Raw genomic sequence first — 21,580 nt, forward strand, 5'->3', positions numbered from 1 at the left:
ACTTTCAAATCATACCTCACATTCTGCTCAAAATATACCAGAAAGCAGAAATATTCTTTAAAATCTCCTTAAATACCTAACTGATCATTCCTCTGTTTGAAAGAAAGGATAGTGGCACGACCTTTGCCATGCTCTGAACAAGGTTATATGTGTGTGTTTTCATGAAAACTTGTTCAGTTAATCCCTACTACAAGGGGTACCTAGTATAGGGCTTTTTGTTTATTAGGTTGTATCATTACCTTTTGCTTTATATATATTTATACATAATATATACAAATATAAATATGTATATGATAATATGCATGTAACTGTATTGAATTTATATACATATAATCTGTATTTATTTATATAGTTAGTTGCTAAGATCATTTCATTATCATTTAGGAGACATGAGAATTTTATCCTTTTTAAAGTTGCTTAAGTTTTATGAATCCTTAACAATGTAAAGAGTTTAAAGAGCAAAAGAAAAAGAAAAAGGAAGATGAGCCAGAAGTGTGCACAGGTGGCCAAGAAGGCCAGAAGCATCCTGGCTCATATAAAAAAGAGTGTGGCCAGCAAGACTAGGGAAGTGATTGTCCCCCTGTACTCATCTCTGGTGAGGCTGTACCTTGAGTATCGGGTTCAGTTTTGGGCCCCTCACTACAAGAAGGACATTGAAGTGCTGGAGTGCAATGAAGCTGGTGAATGGTCTAGAGAACAAGACTTATGAGGAACAGCTGTAGGAACTGGGCTTGTTTAGCTTGGAGAAAAGGAGGCTCAGGTGAGACTTTCTCACCCTTTACATCTATCTCAAAAGAGGGGTTGTAGCAGGGTGGGGGTCGGTCTCTTCTCCCAAGGAACAAGGACCTGGACGAGAGGAAATGCCCTCAAGTTGCATCAGGGGAGGTTTATGTTGGATATTAGGAAAAAATTCTTCACTGAAAGGGTTGTGAAGCGTTGGAACAGTCTGCCTAGAGAAGGTATTTAAAAAATGTGTAGCTGTGGTGCTTAGGGACATGGTTTAGAGGTAGACTTGGCAGTCCATGGGTAATGGTTGGACTTGATGATCCAGAGATCTTTTCCAACCTAAATGATTCTATGACTCTTTGAAAATTGCTGTTTCATTATGGGTCAGAGTTTCTATATCTTCAATTTATTCATAATGCTAATATTCTTACTATACATTCTTGACCAAAATCAAAGGTTTGCAGTATGCTACCAGTGACCATTTATATGGCTTAGAAGTATTCACCATGTGGTAGTCAGTGCTGAAACATGTGCAGTATTCCAGCAAGAATTATTTAATCTTCCTTTAAAAGCACATAGTCCTATGACTGTGATGTTGATAAAGTCCTGTGAGTGCAATGATGGCAAGGTGAGCTCTGACTGACTGAAGTGTAGAGCATTTGCAAATTCTCTGATGTGCTATGCTGTGGACCCACATTAATAGGCTTCCTCTAGTTTGGAACCTGATGAGCACCTCTCCTTTTTCTGGAAGTCTATTTCCACAAAGTATTTATAGGGCCAAGTTTTGCTGATATTGGCCAAAGGTTTAAATCTTTCATTAATTAGGAAACAGGTGGGAGAGGCTTACTGCTAGTCAAGAACATTCTTCTTTCAGTTTGCATTAGCCCCCCTTTTTTTTTTTAGCCAAAAATAAATTCATATAAAGCTGGCTGGTAGCTGACAATATAGCAGTGCATCCAATCACTATGAAACAACTAGAGATTTCTCAGACAAACGTTGGCATGGATGTCTTCAAGCAAAAAGGATGATCATTCCTTGTTCTTGTTGAAAGTTTATCCTGACTGTCATGTCCTTTCCAACCCTCTGACTCTTCTGCAGTGGCCTGTTTAGGATTTTAGATACATTTGCGTTTGTGTTGAGTGACCAGGTAGTTAATATAAAAGGAGCCATATGAGAAGTTCAGCTATCTTCAGGACTAAGAAAACAGTCCTTCATAGCTGCACAGGACTGAGCAGCTGTTTATTTTGCATGCTGGTACCTGTAGGACTGTAAAACAGTAGTTAGCATTTATATTATGATAGGAGCCAAATGTTAAACAATTCAGGACCTCAATGTATTTAATGCTACTTACCTGAGTGCTATTTGTTACATCTATACTTTAGACACTGGAACTGAGGCTTTCATTAGAGACAATATAGAGGAATTGCACTTTTGGGTTACAATTCACCAATTTCTGAGCAAAGACTACAAACTGGGTTTACAACAGTGGCTGCACTATAGACCTTTTCTGAGCAACTGCAGGAAATGGCAACCTATGACACTTTTCAAATACCATTATATTGTTTTAAAATTAATATTTTTTATCATGCTGGAATGTCAGACTGTACCATTTTGGAATCAATTTTTTTTTCTCATCCATTTTACCTGGGAAATGTTGTCTCAATTGCTGACTGCATATTTTTTTCTGTTCCATTTATTTTTTTTTATTGCCTTGTCTTCTGAAACAACTGCATGGCAAATTGTCTTTGACTCAAAGATGACTCTTAAGGTAGTTTTAAAAAGTTCTCAGGCTTGTACTCATAAGATTCTGAGTTGTTTCAGGAATAAGCAGAATATTCTAATAACCAAGACTTTTAAATTATGTTCTTTGCAATCTCTACCAACTTTTCTGCTTGCACAGTCGGCTGTGCATTGGGAGAATCTGACATGTGGTGCTTGAATGATGAACAAGCCACATGTGAATTATACAGCATTATCTTTTACTATCTCATCTGCAGTCAGAGAACTTGCAAACTGTGATTTACAATGTGTTACTGGATACTTATTCACATGGCTTGAGCAAGAGCTTGATTAAAAACAAAAGAAATCTACACTAAAAATCCAACAAAAACCAGCAAGAGGAGGTTTTCTTGCCATCTTAATTCAAATAAATCATCACCAAACGTGGTACATGAGGGATCGGGAATCTCATGTGAATTAAATGGGCCTTTTGCATTCTGTTTTCCATATTTACAACACATGACACAGCCATTTCTCCTGACTGCTACATTTCCAGCTAAATGCTTTGTGTTCTTGCATGTTTTTGCTGCCATATGGGCACCATCAATTATTATTAATAGGAATGAAGATATTTGCATTGCTTTAGCAGATGTTAATGCTTTATAAAAGAAGTATGTGTTATTATTATTGCCACCTTACAGGTACAGAAAGGTGGAGACATTTGTGTAAGATAAGAGCAGAGGAGAAGCAGTATATGGAGATGAGATCTTCAGCATCCCATGCTCTAACAATTATCCCACACTGTTTGTGGTGTGACATACAATTCAGAGTCCCATCACTGCAGCTCATATCTTTCACTGATTATCGACAATCTTAGGGCTTTACCTGGACCTATAATTGCATTTACCAAGAACTTTTCCAGTTTCGTGATTTTATTTTTTTATTTTTTATTTTTATTATTATTATTATTTTTTTTTTTTTTGTGAAAATGCAGGCAGTGACTGATAAAATCTGGGCATGTGCAGGGTGCAGATTCTACCTTCCTATATGTGGGTGGTTATATTTTGCAGCTATTTCTATGGAATTAATCAATATCTCTTTGAATCATATCTTGGAGCACCTTTTCAAAAAAGTTGTAAATCTGCACCAGTAGAGTTGAAGGCAGTGATGCCTCCCTCCCTCCCTTTTCTTCCTTATACACTTCTGCTCAGTGAGATGTTCATCAATAAGTTAAGACTATGTTAAAATCTCTGTAGCAGGGAATCTCAGGGCAGATGTTGGTTGTAAAGCAACATATTTTCTGGGGAATAGTTCTCTGAGAGAGTGGAATTGAAGCAGAGATGTGGAAACAGGATCTGCTCTGAATAACTTGTTCTGGTCCCTTCTGGGTCTCCAACTGACTTGTGAATAGAAACATTAGTAAAAATGAGAAAGGTCTTCAACTAAGCTGTAAGGAGAAAACTTGGAGAGGGCTTTTTCTCTGCCCCTGAGAAGGAGAAATCTAGTCTCAAGCCTAGAGCTACTCAACTGCTCAGAGACCAAAAGTTGGATAAGACAAGGTGGAGAGACCTGGCACATACATCAAACTCCCTAAATTGATCTAATTGAAAAACAATGCTTTTCATGTCTGATTATTTTCTTGGTTGCTGAGCTGTCTTGAATTACTTGCCACAAGAAAGTGTGTTCGCTTTTATTTGGGCCAATTATATACCCACCACTGGGATTCCTTTTCAAAATGAGTGTTTCTTCCTTAAGCTCTGAAACAGCTCTTTTCAGCCTTCTCCACATGTTATCTGTTTTGTTATTCAAGACTAACAACTCCCACAGGGAATGCTCTTTCCTACACTGTGCTGCAGGGATGGAACAAAAACAAGACCTGCCAAGCCAGTTACTTGCTTAATTGGGATGTAAAACTTTGAGAAACCTTTTTGCTAACTTTTCATTTTTCACATGTATTTGGGGTTTTCTTGATTTGATATAATGTTATAAATTCTTGTGGATACAGATGTGGAAGTAAGTACATAGAGTTCCCTGAAACCTTCCTTTGAAAAGTGTTTGTGCATTTAGCAAGAAAATTTAACTATGCCAATATAGCTAGTAAAAAACTTGAATTAAGGAAGCAAACTAATGACCTTGGTCAAATTTCATGTTCTGAAATCTATTAATTCAGACAAAATTAAAGAGTTAATTAGCAGGATCTACATTGCTTACCTCAGGACATATTATCCAAGGATCAGATAGTTACTCTCAGATACACTGATGTAAATCCACAAAAATTAGCAGTGGCCTTGAAATCCTCATGAACATATTTCTGATTATTACTGTTTATCTGTATTGGACAGTGAAGTAATGAGAACTTTACTTGTGCCAGAATACAATTTAACTGCTTAATTCTCAGTTTTCTTCTCCTTATAACCAAGCCACTATGCTTTTGCTCTTTCCTCTCATCTATCCACAACAAAATCTGGCTGAAAGTCATAACGTACGATTCTGTGATTCTGGGGGAAAAAAAACACTCAGTTCAGAATTGAACTGAAATTCCCAAACTTCCATTAGAAGTTAAAAGGGAAAAAAAAAAAAAAAAAAAAAAAAAAAGATCAAAGCATTTAAGATCGAAAGCATCCAAACCCAGGTTGGTGGGAGCAGGGGACCCAGGGCTGTGTCCACGTCTTGCAGAAGCCCTGGCAGCTTGGCAAGGGCTGGGGTGGTGGGGTGCTGATGTACCCTGATGAGGAGCCAGCACTGCGGGTTCCCAGGTTCATGGAAAGCAGCCTGGAAGATGCAGGGTTCCCTTCTCTGACACAGTCCAGATGTGGGGGCTGTCCAGGAGATTTGCATCTTCATGTCCACTGCAGGCAAATGGGAGAGGTGTCTGGCAGAACCGTGCACGGTCAAGCATACTCAAAATGTCAGCATTTTATCAGAAATGTGCTTAAAGATATGCCTCTATTTCAATGACAGAAAAATATTCATTGTAAAATTCCCATACTGGCTAAAAGCTCTACTAGTGTTACTGAGTGAAGCTTCACTGACATTTTCACAGAGGTTTGCCCATTTTTGGCAGGAAAGAATTTGATCCCTCTCTTCAATCATGTTACACCCCATTTCCACCAAGTGTCTCAAAGTCTTTTGCCATTCTTTTAGCTTTTTCCATGATGTAAATACAAACTGCAGTAGAAGAGATTGTATTTCTCTGGATTTACTGTAGAATAACTAAGTAGTATGGCTAAATGCTTCTTACCATGTTTTCCTTTCACTCCTCTGTATCTATCCCCTAAATTGACTTCTGCTGTTGAAAAACCTATAAGAAATAAGCCAATAAATCAAGTAATAACTATAACTATCAAGACAAGAATCAGATTACATGCACATACTTCCTTATTTTTTATTTTTTTAAAAAGTAAGTAACTAAATATAATACACGGCTATGATGTCCCTCTCCTTGGAATCCTTGGTTACAAGGCAGGAGGAACAGCTCTGCATATTTTCATAGCTGATTGCAGGTGTGTAGGTTCCCTGAAAGCCTTCCTTGTAGCTCTGTCTTCCAAAATGAGGCTATAACTAAGATCAGCACTAATATTCTTGTCTGAGTGCAACAATGGCATTGCAGACAGCTTCTGTCCTGGCTTCTGCCCTATACTATGAAGCTAGTCATGCTATTTTAGCTCACAAATGGGATCTTTTCTTCTGCTGATTTTGTTTGTTTGTTTGTTTTTACTTTGTTGTTATTGTTGTTGAAAAAACTGTTTCACTAGAAGGTGAAACACTAAATATACTAAGTTCCTCCTGAAGGACCAATACCTCCAGAAGGGCAGCCAGGAATGGTATTTCCATTGACATAGTCGGGTCATGAAGAGGACACTTGTGCTCAAGTAGATTTTCATGATATAAATATATGTTCTTTTTATTCTAGATATTAAAAATGACACAGTAGTTTTCTACCAAGAATCAGAACTCCATCAGATTGCAAACCACACTTACAGGTGTTTTTTATTTATTTATTTATTTATTAATGGTTCTGTATTTTTCTCTATAATCTTGTTTTCATGGTTGCCCAAAGCCTGCAGAATCCCTCTCACTCATCGTATGAATTGATGCAACTAACTTCCTGTGGACTACTCTAATTTCATGCATTTCTAAAGATCCATTTTCTATCTGTGTAATTACCACACTCATTTGCATGCAAACAGAGGCTTTGGTAATTACATTTTGTTTGCTTATTTTCCCACCAATATCAGCCTTTTCTCTTTCACAGTCATGCTTCAGTCTTCTCACACTGCAGAAAAGTTGGTATTCTGTCAATGAAAATCTGGGCAACTTCAATTTTTTTCCCTTAAAAAGAGAAAAGGAAATGTTTCTAATGCTATTTTTATGTGACAGAATCCAGCAGTTTTATGCAGATACTTGAGCTAACCCTACCCCAGAAGCCGTGCAGTTGCGTTATTGCATGTTTCCAGATTGTTTGCAATACTAGCAGCATGTCAGTCAGAACCTACATCTTGACATGGAGGTGTACTACATGGTGTAGAAATACATGAAAATGTTCCTAATCATCTGTGGCTCTCTGAAGAGAGCTGATAAGATCCAAACAGTTTTGCAGAAGTTTGTGAATGGCAATTTAATGTGTATTTTTTTTCCTCTTTGGTATGTGTATGTGTTTCCTCTTTGGTATGAACCGTGCAAGCAAGCCAAGGCAAAAAATCAAAGGATCTCTAAGTCAGTGAGTATCTTTCTGTAAAGTGTGTTCAGAGAGATGCTGAGCTCTCTCGCTTTGAAATCAAGTTGCTATTTTTCACTTATGGCTTCCTTTCTCTTGAGCCTGTTTTGTAATCATTGGTTTCATGTAGAACCCCAGCTTTCTTAGAAGTTCTAATAGCACCATCTTCTGACTATTGTCCTGTCAGGAGTACTTTTATCTTTGATTAGTTGCATCTCTGAGGGTCCTACTTGAGACAGCTCCCCTGCCTCATGCATTGCTTCAAAGTTGCAGTGAAGTGGTTAACTGCATTAGACACTTAGCCATACACTCATCTGCGCATAGCTGAGAATTTCTTCACTTTGGCAGCCTGATATTGAAATGTACACACAAGTCCAATTAAAACGCAGAGAGAATTAAATGAAAATAGAAAATGTTCTGCTGATATTTTTGGTGCTGGCTAAGATCTGTAGGAAAGGGAGCCTCTGACAGTACTTGTCTTCTCAACCTCTTCCAAGGTCAAGATTGTATGGTAGATATTTTCTTTTTTTTAAAAAGGTCTATTACAGTATAAAGGCTGTCCAGTTAGTAAAGTTTTAATATAACTCACAGTAGCCTTATTTAACCTTTTCCTTGTTAAGCACAAAGATGTAGATCTTTGTAAATATTCAAATCAATACAAAGAAAGATATTTTCCTAAAGGAGTTCCTTCATTTGTACAGTTTTCATATTGTACCTACTTTATTTAACCCTTGGCTGTGTTCTAGTACATAAGGATCCTTTCTCCCCATTTCTGTCTGGCTTGTAAAGAAAACAAAACAAAACAAAAAAACCAGCAGTGGCTATCTATAAAAACTATTTAGTCAATTAATTTTGGAAAGGCTGAGGACTGATGTTTGAGGTCACATGTCTAGTTCATATCATATAAGTTATTACTAAAACTTAAGATACAGTTTCAAGATTATAAGCCTAGAGTCTTGTGCTTCATTTATATGAGAAAAAGAGAAGGGGTCTTAATCTCTGGATTGTTTCCTTGCTTCTGTCACTGATTCACTATGAAACTTTGGAAATCAAAAATTCCATATTTGCATGTCTTGATGATGCATTTATAAAAGACAAATGAAATAAATTAGTTTTTGTGAAACATTCTGAGATTGAAATTTGTAGAGCAGAACAGAAATTGTGCTACTTTGGGCACTGAATGTTGGTTTGTTTCCTAATTCTAATCTACCATATGCTTCTTTTTGTGATAGGTGAAAATTTTCAAAGATAGGTTTGCCTTGGTAGGACTAAGGCACCTTATTCTGTTTTCATTTGTAATACAATAATAGAAGCACAGGTGAATTAAGAGGATAAATTCTTTAGTGATAATGAAGGACTCAGATGTATCAGTAGTGATGTAAGTTATTTGCATATACGCACCATGTGAAATAGTACTTTATTAGAAAATTATAACTTATTTGTCCGGGCTCTTCCTTCCCTATATTTATTCTGATGTGCTCACTTGACTTCAATGTTATAGTTTGTTCCACCCTAAAAAACTTCTTTAGTTACTATCAAAGGTGGTTATTTGCCCAGGCTCTCTCTCTCTCTCTCTCTCTCTCTCTCTCTCTCTCTCTCTCTCTATTTATTTATTTGTATCACTTCCTTTGAAGTGACTTTCTCCAGTCTCTAAAACACTGATGTTCTTGTTCTCTGAATCATTGACATATTGTGAAAAAGACTGAGAAACATAATGTATAGAGCTGATGGCTCACTGCAACCGAGAGGAGGTTTCTGTAATTAGTGACATAGTGGGATGATTCATTGCATTACAGAAATCTTTCCAGGGGCATACAAGCTCAAGCAAGGTGTACACAGTTCTCTGCTGCCATCTACAAGTAGGGCAAGAGAGAACTGAAATCAGAGCTTAAATATACTTGTCAGTTGTGTTGATCTTTATTTCCCTGATGACATTAATCTATGAGTGAATAAGCTAGAGAGAAGTACAGGTGGTTATGGTAACATTCTTTACTGTATGATGTCTGATGTCACTTTACTGACTGATGTCACTAGAAACCAAAGGGTTCAGGTTTTATGCTTCAGTCTTAGCACACTCAGTGTCATCTCCATTTTTTAACTTTGGAAACGTATGTCCAAAATCATAGTGAACTTGCTGGATCAGAATACTTGCTACTCCCAACCCTACACTTATTTTCAGATTAAAAAAAAAACACACCCCGCGGGGGGGGGGGGGGGGGGGAAGAAAGAAGGTAGATGGAACTATAGACCTCATCTCAAAGGTCATGAGAAAATGGAGAACTATCTCAAAATAGCTTGGAGCAAGAAGACTGTGCATTCAGTTAAAATACTGGTGAGGTGATATCCCCAGATGGGTTTAGATCTTGTTTTGATTTCTGGCTATACATTTTTGTTTCATCTCCTGAACAAATGGTAGATGCTGAACATCCCAAGGGACCAAGAGCCCTTAAGGAACAACACAGACACCCCAAGAAACATTTTTTTTTTTTTCTTATTTCTCTTAACTTTTCAGTCTTTTCTTATTTCTCTTAACTTTTCAGTCTTTAACGCTGTTTACACTGGTGAACTGTAGTGTATATTTAATGTCTCTACATTCAGAAATCTATCATGCAACCCCCCCCTTGATACCCAAGTGCTTTCAAGTGAAACTACTTGGAAACCAAGTGAAAACCATCATCAAGGTCTCCAATTGGCTCCTCCATCTATTGCACTAGTATACATCAATCCTTGTTGATTTGATGATCACAAATTATCATACCAAGGCCTGTATGACCAATTATTTGTCTAACCAGTTTCTTGTTCCTTACCAAATCTCTCTCCTCATGCTACCCGCTAAGATGCAAATCTTGCAGGCAATCTTGGCTGCCTGCCTGCTTTTCATATCAATCTCTCTGTGCCTTTTCTATAATCACTGTCCTCCATCACCCGGTCCACAAATCTGTCTCCCATTTCCTTCAAATTGCTGTTCTAACTAAACTTTGTAAAAATAAAAGGTAAGGCTTAAAAGGCGTTTTAGGGACAGTGCAAAGATCAAGAGTGTGAAGTTGAGGAAATTCCACATCTTTTCTTATTGTATGCGGAGTGGTAATGTGGATCTCCATTTCTCTACAGCACCATCTGTTCTTTTAGATCAGCACTTCATAAAATACCACAATCTTTATGAATACCTATTTCTATATTTGTATTATTTCAAGCTATGAGATATATGACAAGTTCTAAGTAGTTATATTTCTCCCTTTACTAATTTTAACCTTCAGAGCATTGCTACCTCATCTGCCATTTTTCATTTTCCTCTTCACCTGCTGTTGCTGTGAAAATGGTTCTCTATTTGTTAGCACATATTCTCTGACTATTTATGTGTCTTTCAATGTGATGTTTATGGTTTAGGTGCTTTATTTGCATGCATAAATAAATAAAATATCTTCTCTTGGAATACAGACTGGCCTTTGAATGGAATTTTGGCCTTTTTTTTTTCATTCAATCTATTTCAAACAAGTGATGTGCTGTTGAGGGCAATGAATTGATTTATGGATGCAGAATATCACTGGAAAGGCCAGAACACAATGTGAAAATCCCAAGCTCTACATTCTGCAGTTGACTTTCTGAGTTCCCTGGATGACAGGTAACAGTCAGTTGCAAAGAGCTAGGTCTCTCTGGAGTATGAACCTATACTTGGCTGACTTGTGGCTTCTTCCAGATAGTGTGTGCAGAGTACACAGTACAGAAAGTAGAACATGGCTTAGTCCTCTCATATCCTTGTTCAGACAAGTTTTTCTCTTACTTTGCAGTTGCTGAGCATGGGTGTTTGGTCTGCATGGATCAGTCCCAATTCACACTGTCAAAGAGCAGCAGTGTTTTTTGCATGAAAACAATACTGCTTGGGCTGTATTTTGTTACCATCACATATGACTTTGCTTTGAGATGTCGTGCATAAGGCTCAAAGCTTCAGTCCTTGGGCTAGATCTGCAGCTGGAGCTTTTTGGAGTAGCTTTATTATATTTGATTGATATCACCTGGAGAGTTGACACTCATCTGCAGCAACAAGAAATGGAGCTTTCCCATGTCACGGCACTCTGTGACAGCACTGTGCACAAAGAAAGGAAACCTGGATCTGGAATTCACCCAACAACCAGCATACATCTCAGTGACAAATAATGGAAAGATACAGAAAGCCCAGATTTTAGTCCCATGGGTTCTACATGCAATTGAAAAGCTTGAATTTCTATAATTTCTAAACTTACTCTTGTTTGATAAAAAGCACTTGTAAAAATTTTACTAGCTGATGAAAATCTGATTAGAATCCCAGTATAAACTCTTTTCCCTTTCTGGCTCCTGTTTTTTTTTTTTTTTTTTTTTTTTTTTTTTCCTTTCTCTGTTTTTCTGCCATTGAAATAGATTTTGAGTAGGTAAAATCACTCATCTTATGTTGGTTTTTACCTGCTATTTAGAGTATTTGTCAATTCTTAGAGCTCAGACAGTCACAGAAAAATATGATTGATAATGAATTACAGCGTGTGAAAATGCATAAAGAGATGATCATCTGTCCTTTCAGTTACCACATTTGTGCTGTGACTGCTGTACTTTCATTTTAAACTTATTCATGAAAGTATGAATAAGTAGAAATATGAGAATGGCAGACTCTGTTGGGATTGCTGGAACCTTCTTGGGGCCTGTTCCCAAGGAGGATCTCAGGAAGTGAAAGAAATTTCAAGATTTGGATTTAAGTCCCTCATGGATAGTAAGATATTATGTATTTTTTATTATTATTATTATTTTTTTAAATAAATTCTTTCTTAAGCAGCAGGAAACAAGTTTGTGTAAAAGTAAGGTAATAAAGTAAGAACTATAATGAATATAAATCAAAATTGATTATTCACAGAAACATCATTTTCAAACACATAACTAACAATAGATATTAGGAGAGACTGTTCTGAGAGAAACTGTGACAATCATAACAATAATCAATCCTCCAAAGAAGCTCAAGCTGAGTACTACTTCATATGGTACTTTTTCTTATTTAGTACATACTGCAATTGGAGTCAGGAGTCTGACTAACGAGAAAAAAATTAGAGAATCTCCTTAAGTCATCAGCAACTTCCTTCATATCTTGTTGTTAAGCACTACTTCAATTAATCAATTGTTATTTAAATGCAGATTCTCTGTATGTCCTACTCTTGTTTGCCTTTGTCAGAGTTGGGCTATAAAGGTATTAATACAGTAATGTGTTACTTATCATATGTAATATTTGCTTGAAAAGCCTAGTGCAGACTTGTAAAACACAGAAGTTATTACAGCATTTACAATTATCCTTGAATAGTTTGGGATCATAATGGCTAAAATTCTCAAAGTCATTTACACAAATTAGGGACTTCTAGAACATTTTTAAAAGTAGCTTTGATACCCAGAGTTAAAAATTCCAAATTGATCTAGGAATCCAAATGCTATTTTACTGCTAGAATAAACATTGAAAATTAAAAAAAAAAAAAAAAAAAAAAAAAAGCCAACTTAAGCATCATCAAATTGTCAAATTGCCTAAACTCAAACTTCGTCCAGTGAAGTTCTCTAAAAATGCTTGAATACTTCCCTTTGAGAATTCTGGGACTGGCTACACTTGATTAGTAGCTAGACACACTTACAACAAAGCCCAGGTAATCCTTACCTTTTTCATTGGCAGGCTCACTGGGCTGCTGTGCAAGCATAACCTGATTTAAATGCTGGATGCCAGAGTCCTGACCTTTCCCTTCAGTTTGTTTGGGCATCTCCAGCTGAGTCATTTTAGCAGGCAAATCCAACAGAAAATTAATGTGAAAAAAAGGGCTGTTGTTTTCCCAGCACACTGACTGGCTTCAGTGCAATGCTTGTCAAATGCTGAAGTCAGTCTAGTAGAAAGGGTGGGAGCATGAGTGAGAAGGACTGTTGGCTGGCTCAGCTGATGTAGAGACTCAGCTTCAGAGCATGCTGGATTAAGACACAAAAATACCACAGGAGTGAAGATGGGTTCCCCACCCTTCAGTAACACAGTGTTTGTGAAGTTTCTGATTCTGGTCACTTTAATTTGAGAGATTTGCACCTTTATTTTTTAATCTGTCCTTACCTTTTTTAATGAGCAATTTATGTTCATCTGGAAGCCAAATCACCTGCCTGTATCACGTGAGCTGCTGCACATCCAGAATTGTCTCTGTGGTAGCAGGTGACTCAAGATCTGAAGTCAACACTGCCAGATCTTCCTGGGATCTAGCTGAGCATGCAGCCCAGCCCGCTCTATCCCATGGGAGCTCAGGTTGCTGCTGTCATTCTCCACCCATGGACTATTCCTGCAGGTCCTCCTCATCTTCTCCACCCTCCCAGGTATGTGGCATGCAACTGCCATTCTCACTTACATATGCCTTACCTGGGTATCTGCAGAGTGGCTTTCAATTCTGATGGATGTTTTGGAATAAAGTAGCCCTAATATTGCCTGACAGAACTGTTCTTTAGGGAGAGCATTAAATCTCATTGCAGGACTAAAAATATGCTTATAATTATGAGGGTTGTTACCTTAAAGACTGAAGAATTCATGAGGGAAATGTGGGATTTAATCCCCTCACGCTTCTCTGAACCCCAAATTACCACAACTTGGTCTCTGACACTCAGTTTTTTAGGTAAAGGGAATGCTGACATGATTAGCTTTTACCACCGATATTGAGTTTTATGCCTAAGACTGCAAAAATATTAGCTTGCAAAGGAATTCATGGCATGAATTCCAGCTACATGGGGCCTTCTTCATGCACTACAGGCTTCAGCAAATCTTCCAGAATTGCTTTAGTACCATATGCTCATTAGCTTAGTGAGTTCTCCATTCAGCTTCTGGACCCCAGAAAGAGAGACTTAACTCCTGCAGAGCACTCCTGCGGATGGCGAGGTATGTAAAGCACTGGGGTCATGGTGCTCAGCTTTTTGATGACTGTCCCTGATACAAAGCAAGGTTCTGGCTGAAAAGGTGACTTACGCTTTTAAGTCACTTAGAAGCTTTTGAAAGTATCACTGCTTGCCGTATTAGCTGAAAAATGTTTTATATAGAATGTGATACTCCCCAGTTGCTTCAGGGTATGTTATCTGGACTCTGAACCCTGTGGTCACTGTGAAGCCTCCCATTCACAGAAATGTTAAAGAGATGTAGACCAAGAAAGCTTACTGCATTTCTCTGGTGAATGCAATATGAGATCTTCACATAGTAGCTGATCTAATTTTCATCAGACACAGCTCACTATTTTGGGTGATCTAAATGCAGAAAAGAATGGAATTGCTTATACAACTGAATTTCAGCAAATATCTTTGAAGTGCAGTAGCTTTTTCTCCTTGTCTTGCATTGTTAGCTTTAGTTCTGTTCTACCATTGCCACTTAAAAACTTGTTCTTCATGTGAACACAAAAAAGTAATTTTATTTTATTTTATTATTATTTTTTTTTTTGTGATTCCACAAGAATTGTGTATAACTAATAAAACAGTAGGACCATGCACAGCCGATACATAAATGCCCACAAAAATTTGACCATTTACTTCCTCCGTACATTTGAAACACACCTCATGAGTCAGGATGGCAATTTTAGCCTACAGTTAAACATCTCCACTTAAATTAAACAAGGCCAGGGCATGGGTCAGTCCTGTTTCCATGTCCATCCTGTTGTCTTTGAACTGCAGATTACTAAAGGCTGTGGTTCACTCTAGGCATAGTTTTGGCTATGTTGGCACTCTTTATGCCATAGTTGGCACTCTTTTATGCTTCATCTCAATTCAGGGAAGTTGTGGGCTTGGAGACTGCTCCCAAGATGTGTTATGGATGAGGCTGTTTTCATAGGAAGACTGGAGAGCAACTTGACTCTATAGATGTGCACTATGCCATACCATTTGTCCTTTGAGGCACGAGATGAGCCATGGCCCATTTTGTTCATTAGTATAGATGTGTTTCCACTGACAGTAGAAGATAAATAGAGGCACAGGACCAAAAAGAGCATTCAGCAAGGATGAGATCTTTTCTTCAGCCAGAGAGGATGGCTCTGTCCTGAATTCTCAAATAGCAAAGTACAACAAGAGTGATCAAGTGAACACGGCCATTAGGCAACAGGCAGTTTCATATTTTTTTCCCTCAAGACTATTCTCCCACTTGACTTCACCTTGATGTTTTGAACTAAGAGAGCTGGAAGAGGTGCTGCTCTCAGGTGAAAAGGGTTGTGGTAGTGAGCAATGGAGCAGTCATCCAGGGCTGTCCCTACTTCCTGCAGAGACCAGGGATGACTGATAACAAAGTAAGTGGCTGCAAAGGGGGGGAAAATATAAACCTAATTAGACAATTCTTCTCTTATTTAGATGTGATTGACACTTTCTGCTTGAATCCTACTGACTTCACAACTCAAAAAATAAAATATATTTAAGATTATTATTCAGACTGCTGAACATCATCTTTTTCCTTTTGAGTTGCATTTGCCATATTGGATCAAACTCATATGAAGGTTGATCTCAGAGGATTCTTAAAAATTTTCTTTAATAAGAGTTGTCTCATTAAATTGGCTTTGAAGGTTTTTATATTCCTCCTAAGACACAAAACTTTTTAAATTAAGCTTAACTGTAATAATCTGTTTATCAGTAGCCTTATAATAGATGGAGATAAGCTTGTGATATTGAATTTCATGAGGTAATGTTAAAAATATTTTTAATTTATCTTTTCCATTTCTGTTCTCCTTTAAATTATTTCTGTTTATTGTATCATAAAAAAAAACTTTTTTATAATGTAGCAGAAATGATACAATCTTTCATATTATTAAGAAAAAAATAAAGATAAAAAATTATTTTGGCTTAAAAGAGACATGATCATAAAATTAAGGGGAAAACAGAATCCAACATGGGACATACACTTGAGAGAAAAATCTTCTTTATCTGAGAGAAAAAAAAAAAAAAAAAAAAAGATATTAGAAAAACTCTGTGCTCCACAACACACAGAAATATCAGGTTCCTGAAAAAAAAAAAAAAATGCATTATTTCTCTAAATAGAATACCATAGTCTGGATGTCTTTGTACATGCTAAGGTAGGTTTTAAACATTTTTTCATTAGTCTGGAACCGGATTTGAAAATCAATAATGCATTCCCTGAATCAACCTTTGCTGGAGATGGCAGAAGGCAACTTTCAGAATTCATTTGCTGTTAATACAACTACTTAAATTCGCACAGCTGGGAGACTTCTATTATTTCCTTCAGCTTTTTTTTTTCCCCTCCCCCACTCTGATTTGTTATTGTTTGAAATTCTGAGAATGTTTTACACACATTTCCAGTGTACAACATTTGGACACTGATAAACGAATGACAAGTATGATATAAAGCCTTGTGGAAGACCCTGAAGGGTCTATCCAGGGAGAGGCACACATCTGTCTCCAGCTGTGTAGCTATTTAGGAGTGAAATGACTTGTCCTGGGTTGGGCAGAGATGGTAATTATTTTCGTTGTTGATGTGAAGATCAAAGGTTATTCTCAGGAAGTAAGGACAAGGACTCTGCTATTTAGCAGGAAAGATTTATACAGGACATAATTTAATACACGGTTTGCACATTAACCTGGTGCTAATGCATGTAGATGACAGAGAAAATGTAAACAGTCCTGATGTAAGATAAATTATAATTGGTGAAAAGCAAATTAATCTACTGGTCATGAATCTCCCACAACTTGGCAGAATCTTGAGCAGCTGCTACATTCCACAATCACACTTTGAAAGGGACTGCTTGATCTAAGGATTTCTTGCTACAGTGCAAATAATTTGTTCCTCCTGTCTTTTTTTTTTTTTTTTTTTTTTTTTTTAATAATGCCCCCCTGCTTCTAACAACAGCATCCGGTCCTAGACTAACCTAATTTACAGATTTATTCCCATAAGAGTGAATCCTTAGGGTTAAGGATTTTCAAGGTACAAACCAAAACCCATCCCCCTCCCCAAAACCACAAAGGTAGTAGTTTATAAATGACATTTCATAACTGAGTGTATCATGACCTCGTGGTCAGTACATGAGATGCAATGTTTACTTCTCCACAGTTTCCTGATACAAGGCCAGAAATCCATGAAGTAGCTTTCACATATTTTTGGTTCCTAAAATCGATTTATATGTGCAAATAGTTTTTCTCTGTTAAAAGTTATTCAGTGTTAAAACACAAATATACAAAGTGTTTGAGCAAAGAGGAAAAAAAAAAAGCTGAAGAAATTATGTGGGAGAAAACATCAGGATCTCTTAGAGAAAACCAAGACTGAACTAAGATTTATGCACTAAGCATTGTGACATAGCACATTTTTCAGTAACACTGACACATGCATAAAAGCTTTTCTGTTCAACAACTATGAGTTCCAGTATCTAATAGGACCTTAGTTCTCTTTACTGTCAGATTCTGCTCAGATCTGTACAGGTTTAAATCAGGAAAAACACCATGAGCCAGAATGAATTCTACTGATATGAAATCAGTATAAATGAGTTTTGCATAAACATGAAATGCTCATTGCAGATTCTTATGACAAACAACTACCTGTTTGGCAGAGGTTTAGCCAAAAATGGTGGTAAAACTATTTCATTACTGCAGTTCACCAATATTCACCAATATTAATGGTTTTATTAATATTATTTTTTATTAATATTAATTGTTTTGCCATATCTATTAAAATCCAGTCTTTTAACTCCTGAATAATTGCTAGGCTGTGGAGAAACAGTGCAGGGAATGAAATTATAGACTTGTTCCCTTGTCTAACTTTCTTTCCATTTTTAAATGTGCAAGAAAGCACATCCAAGGGATCAAAAGATATGTTCTCCTCAGATGGCATTGCTATGATGCAGGTATCCGATGTCTGCGGAAAGCAGCCAGTGGCAGATTGCGCAGAGAATATCTAAGCAGGCTTTCACATCATAGAGAAGTTTCCACCATAAGAAAATTTGGTTTTCTAATTTTCTGCAGGCCCTAGTAAATCTCTCAGCATAGACTAATCTGCTATTACAGTAAGTACAGCCAAAACCCAGAAATTCTCCAGCTAATTCTGCTTCAAGCCAAACCTCACTATTTCCCCACTGTACTGCCCTCCCACAGAACAAAATTTTACTGGATTCCCTTAAAATAGCAAATGAACTTTGAATTCATTGAGGGAAAATCAGCTTCAACCAATGAAAGATAGGCTAACCAAGCTAGGGGTTACTCTTAGTTTAACACATAAATGATTAATATATTATATACGTTCCATTCTTATATATATAATGTAGCATCCTTCAAGAATTTAGATAAATGTACCATTTCTGTTTTGTTAAGCCAGTGGGATGGTGGAGTGGTGTGGATCAGAAGGTGAAGAAAGAAGCAGTAAGAAAGGCTTGGAAAAGGAGGCTCCACACCTGCTTTTTCAGGTGTAGTAAGTGGAGAACAACAGGTACAGTAAAGCTTAAAGTGTTGAGATTACCAGTCATTACTGGACTGAGATAATTAAAAGCTGACCTGATAGGAGCTTCAGCTACTGAGACCATAGCTTCCTTATTTACCTTGGTGATAAAGAGCTTCCACGTTGAAAGAGTTGGGTGCCAGCAGTCCTTAGTGTCAAATTGCTAAGAAAGGAGCATCATGAAATCAATAGCGGTTATTTGTGGGCATGAAGAGATACTTTTTTACTGAGCAAAGCTAGGTCATATCAGGTAGATGGCACAACTGCTGTGCCATCACCACGAGAGAAAGAGCTGTATGTGCTTTCTGACTATGCTGACAATTGTGATACCATATCAGTGTTGGGAAAGGGTTATCTATACTCCAACTGATTAGTAGATACAGAAAAATGTTTCTCCATGTAGCTGTCAATGATTCATTAAAAACAAACAAAGCAACAACAGCAAAAACTCTAATATGTCTTGTGTTATCTGTAACTGTACCACTTAGTATGGAAAGTTTATAATGGAGCTCAACTCTTTCCTGCTCTCTTTTTCATTTCCTTTTTCATGTTCAGAATGTTCTAATTATTTTTAATTATTTTTAATGCATTTGCTACATTTTACACTTATTACTCTGTTAACACTATTTTTAATTTTTCCCCAGAATAAGTCTGAAGCAAAATTGTTTTGTATCAATTTCTATTCCACAGAGATTTATCGCTAGAGAAAGATAAGAAACTCCACAATTAAAAAATATCTAACCTTTAGCTTTCAAAAGATCACACTGTGGACACTTTAAATACAAAAGCATACTCAATAAAGTTGTATTGCATACAGTTAACCTCTTAAGTACAAGATGGATATTTGCCACGTGTGTCATCTTTTCCAGGATGAATCCATTCTCTACGATTTTACCTATGTTATGTATCTTGTGGTAGAAGCTCATAAAAATCCACAACTAGTCACTTAATAAAGACTAATAACATCAGCTGGCCAGAGCTGGGAAAAGCAACTGAAATGGTCCATGCTACTGACAAAGCCAGATTTCACAATAACTTACAGCAAATCTGTAGAATGTGAATAAACTCCTTAGAGGACAATTCAATTGTTGAAAGAAAAAACAAACAAACAAACAAACAAAACAACAACAACAACAACAAAAAAAAAACAGTGGCAATACAAGAATCCAACAGACTTTTAAAAACGTTCTTTTCTAGCAGTTTCATGAAAACCTAATGACTTCCTAGTGTCACAGAAATATAGTTGTTTCATAATATAACTGGGGAGTGTTATTAAACAGAAGTTCATTCATTCAATAAATAAATAAATAAATAAAGTAAAAGAAAGCTCGTGTTTCCTCCCAGCCGTGCAGCTCTCATACATTTTTTCTTTGTAAAGACAATTGCTGAGGATCTGGTAATGAAGACTCCTCTTATGTAGGAATGTTTACAGTCATTAGCCTTCAGGCAAAGTTCATCAAAGGAATACAATTACTTTAAAAATACCTCTGACACTTTAAAAATACTTCAGCGGCAGTTAACTCATCTGCTTTCAAACTAGTTCCACAGGTTGCTGCAGAGCTGGACTGCAAGGGAAGCCAGGGTGCATGGTGTGGATCAGCTTTCTAAAAACAAGGGGCTGCAAAATTTGGTGTCATACCGCATTCCTCACCATGTGAATCACAGGCCGTCACAGCTGCTGGGTTTGGGTGGATCACCTTGTTCAGTAGCATGATCAACTGGCTGATAGAACGCAGGAAAAACAGAGTGATTTTCTGGCAGCAGATCTAGAAGTGACGTATGGAAATGTTTCTTCATAACAGTCATGGTTAGCTGGTGGAACACATTGCTGCAAGAGCACATTGAGACGGGCTCTAAAGAAGAGTGAACATCTATCATTTTATTTCTAACTCCCAAGATTTAGACCTATAAAGCCTAAATATACAGATGAGAATGCTAGGAGACAAAACTTCACACAACACAGGAAGTGAGCCAGCTCTTAATGGATGGTTTACAGGAGAATCTTCTGACATATTACCTATTTATTTCACCAGTTTTCATAGGTGGCTGAGAAATAGTAATGGGACTATGTTAGATAACTGACAGTGTGACAGTTTGACAGCTGCTTATAATTTAGGCTATGCTTTGGACTTTACCAAAAACTTCAGCAATTTATACTGAAAGTGACTTGGTATTTTCTTGTATGTATCCTACCATTTCTGAGTCCTAACGTTAGTTTCTATGCAACAATGCTTAGCTAAGAAATCATAGTAGTTTCCAGCTTTAGTGAACAATCAGTTTTATTCCTCACTGCCACCGAACCTTTGATCTTGATGACAATCTAATTTTGCCTGTTCTGTGTGCCTGGAATAAGGTTGCTGAATGTTAGAAATGGTAGAATTTTATTTGATGAACTTGTATCCTGCTTCACCTTGCATTAATTAGATACAGGAATGTCAAAGGGATAAGAATCCCTTTATAAGAATTTATAAGAATACACAATTCATAAGAATTTATAAGAATACACAATTGAAAACACAGGATCTAGCACTATCAAGATTTTTAGGCAGCCTTACGTAAGTAATCTCTGCACAAAATTATGAGTTGTAGCTTTTGTGCTGTTGCAGAGGGCTGTTGGTGCAGCCTTCCCTTTCACACAATGGCTTGGTGTTGGCAGCTACCCTTTGATGATGCAATGTATCTACCCCAGCTCCTAATCTCTGACTGTAAAATCCTCAACCGTATTAAGAGGAATCACCTTTGAGAAGATATCAACACTTATTTTCAATTCAATCATTAACTTTTTATGCCTTTTTTTTTTTTTTTGTACTTTTTATGTTTTTGTACATTCACTTGAGAAAAGAGAAAAAATATTGTTTTCACATCCTGACTTTTACACACTAGCCTAGTGATTGCTTGGCAAATACTTCTACCTTTGCAAGAAAGACAGTAGGTAGACTGGATTTACCATACAAGTGTAAAGAAATCTTGTAAAATCTATGCACTTGGGC

Source organism: Oxyura jamaicensis, chromosome 3 (assembly GCF_011077185.1).
Source record: "Oxyura jamaicensis isolate SHBP4307 breed ruddy duck chromosome 3, BPBGC_Ojam_1.0, whole genome shotgun sequence".
In the NCBI taxonomy this organism is placed as follows: Eukaryota; Metazoa; Chordata; class Aves; order Anseriformes; family Anatidae; genus Oxyura; species Oxyura jamaicensis.